The following is a 13,244-nucleotide window of genomic DNA, read 5'->3' as shown; positions in this document are numbered from 1 at the left end:
GCCAAGGGATATAATCTTAAAATTACTCAACCATAAAGACAGAGAAGAGATTCTGCGACATGCCAGACAGAAGCAAAAATTTACCCATGCAGGGAACCACATACAAATCTTTGCAGACTTATGCCCAGCAACCTTACAAAAAAGAAGGGATCTACACTTTATCACATCCGTCCTAAGAGATCAGAAAATTCCCTATCGTTGGGGATTCCCAGTTTGCATTATTGCTACAAAGGATAATAACACAGTTATCTACAAATCCCAAGAAGATCTACCACGCTTCAACAAAACATTACAACTAAATATCAAACACCCGGAGGAAGAGGATCACTATATAGGTGATAAGATACATAAAGACAGACCCACTACTTCTATGTCACTAGAGATGAGACCATCACAACATCCCTCTGTAGAGGCACAATACACTAATACAGTGGTACCAGGACACTGAATTAATTAACTGTTATAGGACTTTCTGTTTGGAGCAGCCATGGTAGCTTAAGGTCGTATGTTTAACATTATTCTAAAAATGTTTTGTTAATTGCTTGGGGGTGGGGATACTACCCTTAGTATTGCACTTGCTTTGTTAATATTTGTTTTACACATTGTTGAATAGTTAACTACAGCAATAGTGATATATACCATTGTTTATATTTTGTACAAGTTGCGGTGTTTGGCGGAGTAGATCTCCAGACATATAGAACCAAGAGACACAGTACCGCACACAGAGCTAATATAGAGATTTAGGAACAGACACGTTTCTAGACCATCTAGGCGCAACCTAAACACCACACACCAAAAGAAATCACATCCCATACATAACACAGGCATATCTGATCACGCTAAAGGCAGCGGGGACATTAAATATGCATACTATCACACTCACTTCGATAAATGTAAACGGCTTGAATAGCCCCGAAAAGAGATCTATGGTGTTTAGAGATTTGTATAAGAATACAGGAGATATCCTGTTGATACAAGAAACACACTTTAAGAGAGGCAAGGAGCCAAAATTGCTGTCTCATAAGTACAGAAACACATATCTGGCCTCAGGTGTGACAAAGAAAGGGGGGGGTGGGCATTTTGTTCAAAAATACAATCCAGTTCCAACCCACATATATAGAGAAAGATAAAAATGGCAGATACATCATTTTGGTGGGTCTTCTATTTAACAGACCAATCACTATAGCAAACGTCTACCTACCGAACAAAGACCAACACCACACATTTAAAACAGTGTTTCATTCACTGCTGGTACATAGCAAGGGAGTACTGTTTTTGGGGGGGGACCTCAAGTTCCCGATGGATCCGCTGGTGGACACATCTACAGGCTCCACTAGCACATCCAAACGGGTAATTAAAACCATCAAGAGCCACATGCACCAACTCAAGATACACGATGTTTGGAGGGAAATGAACACAAACACCAGAGATTATACATTTTACTCAAACCCACATAACACATTTACCAGGATTATCTATGATTACGGACTCTAAGATACTACCTACTACCTGGGCAGATCATGCCCCGGTGCAATGTTCAATAGACTGGCCAAATATCCCACCGAGAACATATATTTGGAGGCTAGATGAGCACATGTTAGGAGACCCTCTACACAGGCAAGCAATAGACAAGACACTGACAGATTATTTCAAAGAAAATGTGGCAGCAGACACATCGGACAGAATTGTATGGGAGGCACATAAGTGTGTAGTAAGAGGGGAGCTAATAGCAAGAAAGGCTAAAGAAAAAAAGGAAAACAGACAATTCTTGAACTCCACATTAGCACAGATAGGGCACTGGGAGAAAATGCAAAAATTGAACCCACAATCTAAAGACACACTAACCTCACTTCAAAAGGCTAGGCAATCATTGAAAAATTACCTCACTAAGGAATATCAAAGGAAAGCATCCTATCTAAAACAAAAATATTTTGATATAAGAGACAAGACAGGTTCTTCACTGGCAAAAGCCTTGAAAAGAAGACAATTGAACACACATATACATTATATCAAAGACAAACAAGGGTCAGTACATAGGGACAGCAAAAATATAGCAGAGACGTTTAGGCAATATTACACATCTCTATATAACCTAACAGAAGAGATTACACCGCAGAATATAGCAGATTTCATTTCAGACATTGATCTCCCTACTTTAGATGTAGATGAGGCTAAGGGCTTAGAACTACCTATAACAGTAGAGGAAATCAGAAAAGCCATAAAAGATATGCCAAGTGGCAAGAGCCCGGGCCCAGACGGGCTCAGTATGAAATATTACAAAATATTCCCTCATCATTTACTAACCCCATTAGCCAGAATGTTTAACTCCCTTTTAAATTATAATGGATTCACAGAGAACATGCTAGAAGCACACATAACTGTACTACCAAAACCAGGCCAGGAACCAGATAGACCAGAGAATTTCCAACCTATATAACTTTTAAATTCTGATGTTAAGATTTTTGCCAAAATCTTGGCTCACAGAATAAATAGATTCCTACCCCAACTTGTGAACACAGATCAAACAGGCTTTATTCCAGGAAGGGAAACGAAAGATAATACACTAAAAGTTCTACAGTTAACATCATATGTTAAATGTAATAAAGTCTCGGCGGTCCTGATATCCACGGACGCTGAGAAAGCTTTTGATAGGGTGAATTGGCAATTTTTAAAAGCAGTTCTGCACAAAATGAAATTCGGCGATAAATTTATACACTATGTTTTTTCCCTTTATACATGCCCATGGGCAAGAATCAAGGTAAATGGCACCCTATCAGATAAATTACGCATACAGAACGGCACAAGACAGGGGTGCCCTCTCTCCCCGGTACTATTCGCTATTTCTATAGAAGCACTGGCCCAGAAAATCAGGAATAATCCACTAATTAAAGGCATCCAGATAGGAGGCACTGAACATAAACTGGCTTTATATGCGGATGATGTCTTGCTCACGCTTACAGATATCGAGACATCTTTACCAGAAACGCTAAAAGTATTTCAGAGTTATGGAAAAGTATCCCACTTCCTAATAAATACAAATAAGTCCGAATTGTTAAATTTAACATATGAAGAGTCAGAGTTTCAACGCTTAACACAAAATTGCCCACTTAAAATCCAAAAAACAAAACTTAAATACTTGGGTATATATATATCACCTGACCCCGACATAATATTCCAATCTAATTATAAAAAATTAGAAAACACACTAATAGCAGATCTATCCAGTTGGAGGAGCAAATCCATATCGTGGCTGGGTAGAATTAATGTCGTAAAAATGAATGTTCTCCCCAGACTTCTATATCTACTACAAACTGTCCCAATACACCTCCCACAGCAATACATTTCCAAACTCCAATCTAAGATAGAACAATTTATTTGGCAAGATATTACACCCCGAATCGCTAGGCAAACCATGTATATACCCAAAGAAAACGGGGGATTGGGAGTCCCACATATCATTATGTATAAAATAGCAATAGCTCTACAAAATCTGGTGGAGTGGTGCACTAACAGCACCCACAAACAGTGGGTACAGATAGACAGACATATATTAGGGATGTGCAATGCTGGCATAGCAGCATGGCTCCCTACCAAGGATAGGCCGCCGCATATCCAGCATTACCAGGTTTTGGAGGAGTTCTTCCAAACATGGGATAGACTAATAAATACCACAACACACATATCCGGTGCCACCTCACCTATGACGCCCATTAGCCATAGCTCTGCCATACACTGGATACACAAAGATGAACAAAAACTCAGGGGCACACACATTAAGAATAGAATTATCTCCATGTTCCAACATGATGATGGAGAGATCAAGACACTAGACACGATAACGGAATCACACCCGGACATTAAACTGAACTGGTACTCATACAGACAAACCTGCCACTTTATTTTAACACACCCCAAAAGACAGCACCTGACCAGAAAGTTGACACCATTTGAAACCCTCTGCTTATCTAATGATACACCAAAGCATCTAATTTCAATACTATATAAAAAGCTATTGATAGGAAATTTGCAGACATTACCCGGTTACACTAAAGCATGGGAAAAGGAGTTGGGGCTAGAAATCCCAAATAAAGACTGGCAAAGCGCCTTTCTCGCAACCAAAAAATCCTCTATCTCAGTCAGGATATTGGAAACCAATTTCAAATTCCTCACACGCTGGTATCTCACCCCGAGTAGGCTATGCAAAATATATAAGACAGCCAGCAATAAATTCTGGAGGGGATGTGGGGGGGAGGGCAACATGACTCACATTTGGTGGAGTTGTGATAGACTGGACACTTTCTGGCTGGAGATTCTAAAACACATGTCAGATTTGGTAGGTGAACGAATACCCAATGATCCTTTAATACTCTTGTATATGTCTCTCCCCAAGCTCACTAACAAAATAGCCAAGCTTCTGCTAATACTATTGATAAATAGCGCCAAATCAATTATACCGAAACACTGGAAATCAGACACCCCACCTACAGTAGAGGAGTGGAAAGGACAAGTGGAAAACCTGCTCCATTTGGAAAGATACCATCACCTACAATCAGGCACCATAGAAACACACGAGCTAATGTCACTCTTATGGAAACAACACTTCCCAGCAGACTAAAATGGGATATCACAACACAAAGGGAGACTTAGGTACCTTTCACATGGCTCACACACATGTCTAGCAGGTGGGGCGGACAGAGACACAGAGGCAGATGTTAGCAAATAGATGCGGTGGATGTGTCAGGGAAACAGGCAACCTGTAGATTAGTGATATTTTGTGTTCCTAGAACAAGTATGTACTGTGTCTCAAAAAACATCCTTTTCCCTACCCTGTTGTGAGAAAGAGATTTATACAAGTTACTAGACCAATTTCATTCAACTAATTGCTCTCTCCAAAGACTATGTCACAGACATGGAACAGACACTTTGTTGGATAATGTGCGTCATCAGGATGGCGAGATTGAGAGACTTTTTCATGATATAAGTGTTCAATTGGTTATGAATGTATACTGTTACAAAATACTATTTAATGCCTTGTATGACATTTTTGTTTCAATAAAGTATTTTTTTAAAATAAAAAAAAATAAAAAAAGGTGTACTGATGTCATAAGAAGATATTGTGATTAATATTATTATTTGTATTTGTTGCACTGTATGTTATTGGTTAAAATATAATAATCAAAGCAACATTTAAAAAAAAAAAAAAAAAAATAAGCGTAATGTAGGTGGCGACGATGTTAGGGGCGGCAGATTAGGGGTTAATAAGTGTAGGTAGGTGACGGCGATATTGGGGACGACAGATTAGGGGTTAATAAGTGTAGGTAGGTGGCAGTGTCGGGGGCAGCAGATTAGGGGTTAATAAGTGTATGTAGGTGGCGACGACATTGGGGCGGCAGATTAGTGTTTAATAAGTGTAGGTAGGTGACGGCGGTGTCGGAGGCGGCATATTAGGGGTTAATAAGTGTAGGTAGGTGGCGGCGACATTGGGGGCGGCAGATTAGGGGTTAATTAGTGTAGGTAGGTGGCGGCGGTGTTGGGGCGGCAGATTAGGGGTTAATAAGTGTAATGTAGGTGTCGGCAATGTCGGGGGCAGCAGATTAGGGGTTAATAAGTGTAGGTAGGTTGCGGCGGTGTCGGGGGCGGCAGATTAGGGGTTAATAAGTGTAATGTAGGTGTCGACAATGTCGGGGGCGGCAGATTAGGGGTTAATAAGTGTACTGTAGGTGGCGGTGATGTCGGGGGCAGGTGTTTAGACTCAGAGTTTATGTTAGGGTGTTAGGTGTAAACATAACTTTTGTTTCCTAAAAGGAATCAATGGGGCTGCGTTACGGAGCTTTACGCGCTTTATTGCAGGTGTTAGGCTTATTTTTAGCCGGGTCTCCCCATTGATGTCTATGGGGAAATCGTGCACGAGCACGTAAAAACAGCTCAAAGCAGCGCTGGTATTTGTGTGCGGTATGGAGCTCAATTTTGCTCAACGCTGCAATATTGCCTGCTAATGCCGGGTTTATGAAAACCTGTAATAGCAGCGCTATAGGGAGGTGAGCAGTGGAAATACCATGCAGGTTAGTACCGAACCGCTCTTACCGCAAAACTTGTAATCTAGTTTTATTTTTATCTTAGGGTTTGGGCAGAAAAAGAGCTAATTGCCCTTTTAAGGGCAATGCCCATAGAAATGCCCTTTTCAGGGCAATGGGGAGCTTAGGTTTTTTTAGATAGGATTTTATTGGGGGGTTTGGTTGTGTGGGTGGTGGGTTTTACTGTTGGGGGGTTGCTTGAATTATTTTTGTACAGGTAAGGCCCATTGGTAGTTTATTGTAGGCTAGGGGTTTTTTTTATTTGGGAGGGGGGCTTTTTATTTTGATAGGGCTATTAGATTATGTGTAATTAGCTAACATTTTTGATAATTTCTTTTTTATTTTGTGTAATTTAGTGTTTGTTTTTTTTGTAATTTAGTTAATTGTATTTAATTAATGTAATTTATTTAATTGTAGTGTAAGGTTAGGTGTTAGTGTAACTCAGGTTAGGTTTTATTTTACAGGTAAATTTGTATTTATTTTAGCTAGGTAGCTAGTAAATAGTTAACTATTTACTAACTAGTCTACCTAGTTAAAATAAATACAAACTTAGCTGTGAATTAAAAATAAAACATAAGCTAGCTAATTGTTACTATTAGTTATATTGTAGCTAGCTTAGGGTTTATTTTATAGGTAAGTATTTAGTTTTATATAGGAATTATTTAGTTAATAATAGTAATTTTTATTTAGATTTATTTTAATTATATTAAAGTTAGTGGGTATTAGGGTTAGGATTAGATTTAGGGTTAGGTTTAGGGGTTAATAACTTTAGTATAGTAATGGCGACATTGGAGGCGGCAGATTAGGGGTTAATTAGTGTAATGTTGGTGGCGGCGATATTAGGGGTGGAAGATTAGGGGTTAATAAGTGTAGGTAGGTGGCCGCGACATTGGGGGCGGAAGATTAGGGGTTAATAATGTAGGTAGGTGGTGGCGGTGTCGGGGGTGGCAGATTAGGGGTTAATAAATGTAGGTAGGTGGCGGCAACATTGGGGGCGGCAGATTAGGGGTTAATAAGTGTAGGTAGGTGGCAGCAACATTGAGGCGGCAGATTAGGGGTTAATAAGTGTAGGTAGGTGGCGGCGGTGTAGGGGGCGTCAGATTAGGGGTTAATAAGTGTAACGTAGGTGTCGGCAATGTCGGGGGCAGCAGATTAGGGGTTAATAAGTGTAGGTAGGTGGCGGTGGTGTCGGGGGCGGGAGATTAGGGGTTGATAAGTGTAATTTTGGTGTCGGCGATGTTGGGGGCAGCAGATTAGGGGTTAATAAGTGTACTTTAGGTGGCGGCGATGTTGGGGGCAGCAGATTAGGGGTGTTTAGACTCGGGGTTTATGTTAGGGTGTTAGGTGTAAACATAACTTTTGTTTCCTAATAGGAATCAATGGGGCTACGTTACGGAGCTTTATGCTCCTTTATTGCAGGTGTTAGGCTTTTTTTTAGCTGGCTCTCCCCATTGATGTCTATGGGGAAATTGTGCATGAGCATGTAAAACCAGCTCAAAGCAGCGCTGGTATTTGTGTGCGGTATGGAGCTCAATTTTGCTCAACACTGCAATATTGCCTGCTAACACCGGTTATATGAAAACCTGTAATAGCAGCGCTATAAGGAGGTGAGTGGTGGAAATAACTTGCAAGTTAGTACCGAGCTGCTCTTACCGCAAAACTCGTAATCTAGCCGTATTTTTTTTAAACAATGAACATAAAGGAATTGCTATAAAAAGTTGAGGGTGAGTGCACAGATAATGTCATAATAAAGCCCAAATTTGGTGAAACACGTTGACCATTGGCAAGTTGGCACTCTGAATCTATTCCCACCTACACTGATGAGGAAGGTGTGGGTATTGGATTTATATTTTATAATTTAAGGTCTCCAGTTGAGGTTACACATAACATCAACTCTGTTGCAAATGTTTTAATCATCTGTAAACATGCATATTTTCCCTTGTAGCACTGATAAATCACTGATAAATATGTTTAACAAAACAGACCCTTTAACTGACCCCTGAGGTACACCAATAGTAACTATGGGATAGATTACTAGTGGATCACTATTTTACGCTACCACTCGTGAGTTAATTTCTCTAGAAGTAAGCTTTTTGCACGCATCTGGTAGCGCAGGTTGTACAAGTTGAAAGTAAAAAGTTTTCGCATGAACGCTAACCCGACACGCGCAAAAAGTCGAAGTTCAAATAGTGCCACTTCTTTAACTTATTCCCCAATAGAAGATAAAATGGAAAAACCTAACACCCTACTCACGCGCTATACCAATCACATTTTTTTAATTATTTTGTTTCATTTATGATAATATCTAGATTGTAAGTTCCCACCGGAATACGGTCCTCAATTCCCCCTGTATTTGTCTGTAAAATGTTGTCTTATAATGTATTGTTTCACCGTTGTACTTATATCTTCGTATACATTGGACAGCGCTGCAAAATCTATTGGCGTTTTATGAATAAAGAAGAATAATAATAATCTAAATTTAGCTAACCTGACATGAAATTATGAATATTTTACATTCCAATGTTCTTCACATAGCAGAATAAGTTATTTTTTTGTATATATATATATATATATATATATATATATATATATCCAGTATGGCCTAGCACTCACGGTCACCGTTGTATACCGGGGTGCACTCTCCAGATTTAACCAAGGGTAACTTTTTATTCCCTTAATGTCCCCGTTTTCAAACAGACAGCTATGACCAAACAAATAACAAAAACCTTTAAATACCCACTCACCTCTAGACTTCACAAGCACCAGGTGAATTACAGAAGGCGCACGGAATGGAACGCACGTCATCAGGCGGTGTTCGTGTTCTAGCAACCAGCTGACAACAAATAACCCACTCGCTAATCTAAGCGAAACCCACAGTGCAAACATAACGCTAAAAACAATACTGTAACTTTATATATAAACAACTGGTCAAGCAATGTGTTTACTAGACATAATGGAGAATGTTAGCTAAATAAGCTACACCAGCTATCTACAGGACAATCTCACCTAACCAGCTAGATCGATGTAGTAAGCAACGATGCAACACTAGCTCTGCTAATTTCCACTGTACTAACCTCCTTATAGACATAGCCTATTTCACCTATGCCATGAACGGAGGTACAGCTCATCAATATGCCATGCTCACAATTAAACATATAAGACTCAGGACACATACATAAGGAAAATAGGATAAATAAAAATAGAAATAGAAATAGAAAAATAACAAAACAATCAAAAGCAAAAGAAACCAACAGAAAAAATAATAGATAAATTAGTTGAAATAACAAACAGAAATAAATAAATGAGGTAAAATAAAATAAAATAGAATAAAATAATATAGTAAATTAAAATAAAATAAAATAAAAAAAATAAAAAAAATAAAAACTAATAAATAATAAATATAGGACTACAATAGCGAACAAACATGAAAAGGGAAAGGAATAAACTCAAACAGGTACAAAGAAAGGGGAAAAACAAGGGGAACAATTGGGGAAACACAAAAGGGTGCGAAAGGGAGATCAAGCATTACACTACATAGATATAGTAGTTCACATAATGGATCAAGGGGTAATATACTACAGAAAGTTATGCCATTCTAGTTTAGTGTTAAGTCCTTTAGGGATGATGGTTTCCAATTCAAAAGTAGATCTAGTCTCCCTCTGCAAGAGTAGTTTGTTTCTATCGCCACCCCTGCTCATCTCTGGTACGTGGTCAATAATCGAATACCTTAAGTCAGACACATTTTGCCCTTGTTGCTGAAAATGCCTGGCTACAGGCTGAATAGACTTCCCTTTCTTTATGGTTTGCCTGATGGCACTACAATGGTTTTCCATTCTTATCCTCAAATTATCTCAGGTTTTACCTACATAGAACAGGCTACACGGACAATGAAGTAGGTATACTATGTAGGGGGTGGTGCATGTCACTTTATGCTTAAGGAAATACTTTTTATTATGCCTTGGGTGGTTGAAGACTCTTACAGTTGACATGACATACCATTCCAAGTGGTTCACCCGCTACACTTATAACATCCTGGTTTGAGTGCCTGCCTGTTCAGTCAATTCTTAGAGTAACAGTGTGCTGGAACGGTCATCTGCAGACTATCCTTCAAAGATTTCCCCTTCTTATAACCTATATGGGGTGCATCCATATCCTTGAATGGTAAGATTTCATCACTCTGTACAATCGCCCAATTTAATCTCATAATTAGTGATTTCGCAAACCTAAAAATTTCGGTTTGCGAATGGCGGACTCGAACTTCCGCTACTGTTCGCGATCCGGTGAACCAGGCGAACCGCCATTGACTTCAATAGGCAGGCGAACTTTAAAACCCACAGGGACTCTTTCTGGCCACAATAGTGATGGAAAAGTTGTTTCAAGGGGACTAACACCTGGACTGTGGCATGCCGGAGGGGGATCCATGGCAAAACTCCCACGGAAAATTACATAGTTGATGCAGAGTCTGGTTTTAATCCATAAAGGGCATAAATCACCTAACATTCCTAAATTGTTTGGAATAACGTGCTTTAAAATATCAGGTATGATGTTGTATCGATCAGGTAGTGTAAGGGTTACGCCCGCTTCACAGTGACAGACCAAATTCCCCGTGTAACGCACCGCAAACAACCGCAAACAGTCCATTTGCACAACCACGAGATAGATAAATTTGATAGATAGACTGGCCTGGCAACTAAAATTAAATAACACTAGCAGACTGATGTAAAAGTTTTTTAAAAAAAAAAGTTACACTAATGTTACAACAGATATGAGTGGTGGCACTGAGGATGGAAGTAGGCACAGTATATGCTGGGAGCCTGACACACAGGCTGGCACTAGTGGCAGGCTGGCCTGGCAACTAAAATTAAATAACACTAGCAGACTGATGTAAAAGTTTTTTAAAATTTTTTTTACACTAATGTCACAACAGATATGAGTGGTGGCACTGAGGATGGAAGTAAGCACAGTATATGCTGTGAGCCTGACACACAGGCTGGCAGCACTAGTGGCAGGCTGGCCTGGCAACTAAAATTAAATAACACTAGCAGACTGATGTAAAAGTTTTTTTAAAAAAAATTTACACTAATGTTACAACAGATATGAGTGGTGGCACTCAGGATGGAAGTAGGCACAGTATATGCTGTGAGTCTGACACACAGGCTGGCACTAGTGGCAGGCTGGCCTGGCAACTAAAATTAAATAACACTAGCAGACTGATGTAAAAGTTTTTTTAAAAAAAAGTTACACTAATGTTACAACAGATATGAGTGGTGTAACTGAGGATGGAAGTAGGCACAGTATATGCTGGGAGCCTGACACACAGGCTGGCACTAGTGGCAGGCTGGCCTGACAACTAAAATTAAATAACACTAGCAGACTGATGTAAAAGTTTTTTTTTAAAAAAATGTACACTAATGTTACAACAGATATGAGTGGTGGCACTGAGGATGGAAGTAGGCACAGTATATGCTGTGAGCCTGACACACAGGCTGGCACTAGTGGCAGGCTGGCATGGCAACTAAAATTAAATAACACTAGCAGACTGATGTAAAAGTTTTTTTTAAAAAAAATTACACTAATGTTACACCAGATATGAGTGGTGGCACTGAGGCTGGCAGTGGCAGGCTGGCCTGACAACTGAAATTAGATTACACTAGCAGACTGATTTAAAAGTTTTTTTTTTTTTTAAATTTACACTAATGTTACACCAGATATGAGTGGTGGCACTGAGGCTGGCAGTGGCAGGCTGGCCTGGCAACTGAAATTAGATTACACTAGCAGACTGATGTAAAAGTTTTTTTTTTTTAAATTTACACTAATGTTACACCAGATATGAGTGGTGGCACAGAGCAATTAATCACAGTATATGCTGTGAGCCTTACACACAGGCCTGCTGGCAACTGAAATTAGATTACACTAGCAAACTGATGTAAAAGTTTTTTTTTTTTTAAATTTACACTAATGTTACACCAGATATGAGTGGTGGCAGTGAGCAAGTAGGCACAGTATATGCTGTGAGCCAGACACACAGGCTGACAGGCAGGCAAATGCAATTAGATTAAAAAAAAAAAAAAACGACTGAAGTTCTAGCCCTAAAAAGGGCTTTTTGGGCTGAAGTTCTAGCCCTAAAAAGGGCTTTTTGGGGTGCTGTCCTTACAGCAGAGATCAGATGAGTCCTTCAGGACTGTAGTGGACACTGAATACACTAGCCTAGCTATCAATTTCCCTATAAAATCACCAGCAGCAGCACTATCACTCCTCTCACTAAGAATGCAAGATCAGAATGAATCTAAAATGGCTGCTGCCCAGGAGCTGGGAGGGTCTGGGAGGGAGTGTCTGCTGCTGATTGGCTGAAATGTGTCTGCAGACTGTGAAATACAGGGTCAAAGTTTACTCAATGATGATGAATAGGGAGCGGATCGAACATTGCATATGTTCGCCCGCCGCGGCGAATGCGAACAAGCTAAGATCGCCGGGAACTGTTCTCCGGTGAACTGTTCGCGACATCACTACTCATAATCCGATTGAACTCGTTCTTATCAGCAGTGTACATGGTTGTGAAGGTTAATCTTTTCTGGTTTTCCTTGGCTTTCCTTCTGCTGTCTAACTGCTTCTTTAGGGCCTTTTTCTTATATCCTCTTTCACTGAAGCATCGCTGCATCTCCTTCAATTGAGTTATTGCATTATCCTCTCTTGGGTTGTTCCTCTTCGCCCGTATAAATTGGGACTTTGGGAGAGCCTTTTTCAAAAACGTAATGCTTCCAGCAAGGAGTTTTTATCTGTCGGTTTCTTATATAGAGTCGTCTGCAATACATTGTTATTCTTGAAGATTGGCAGTATATGTTGATAATGTACTACAACCTATGGTACTACAGATGGCCAGCTACCTAAAAGATTCTAGTGATGTGATAGAACAACTGAGGAACCTTGGACCTATTGAAGAACAGTTATTACAAGCTTATACACAGTTATACCGCATGAGGAAGGTATGGAGTCAATAAAGAGGCATCTGCAAAGATACCTTTATGTCGGACCACCTGGTGAATTCATATTGAATCTACTGGAATGCTGTCTAAGGATTAATTTCTTTCGATTTGAGAAAGAGTATTATCTGAAATTAACAGGGGCCACGATGGTGTCAAATATGTCTTAAGCAAACCTGTTTATGGATGA

Source organism: Bombina bombina, chromosome 1, assembly GCF_027579735.1.
Source record: "Bombina bombina isolate aBomBom1 chromosome 1, aBomBom1.pri, whole genome shotgun sequence".
Lineage (NCBI taxonomy): Eukaryota > Metazoa > Chordata > Amphibia > Anura > Bombinatoridae > Bombina > Bombina bombina.
Note: the sequence above shows the minus strand (reverse complement) of the source record.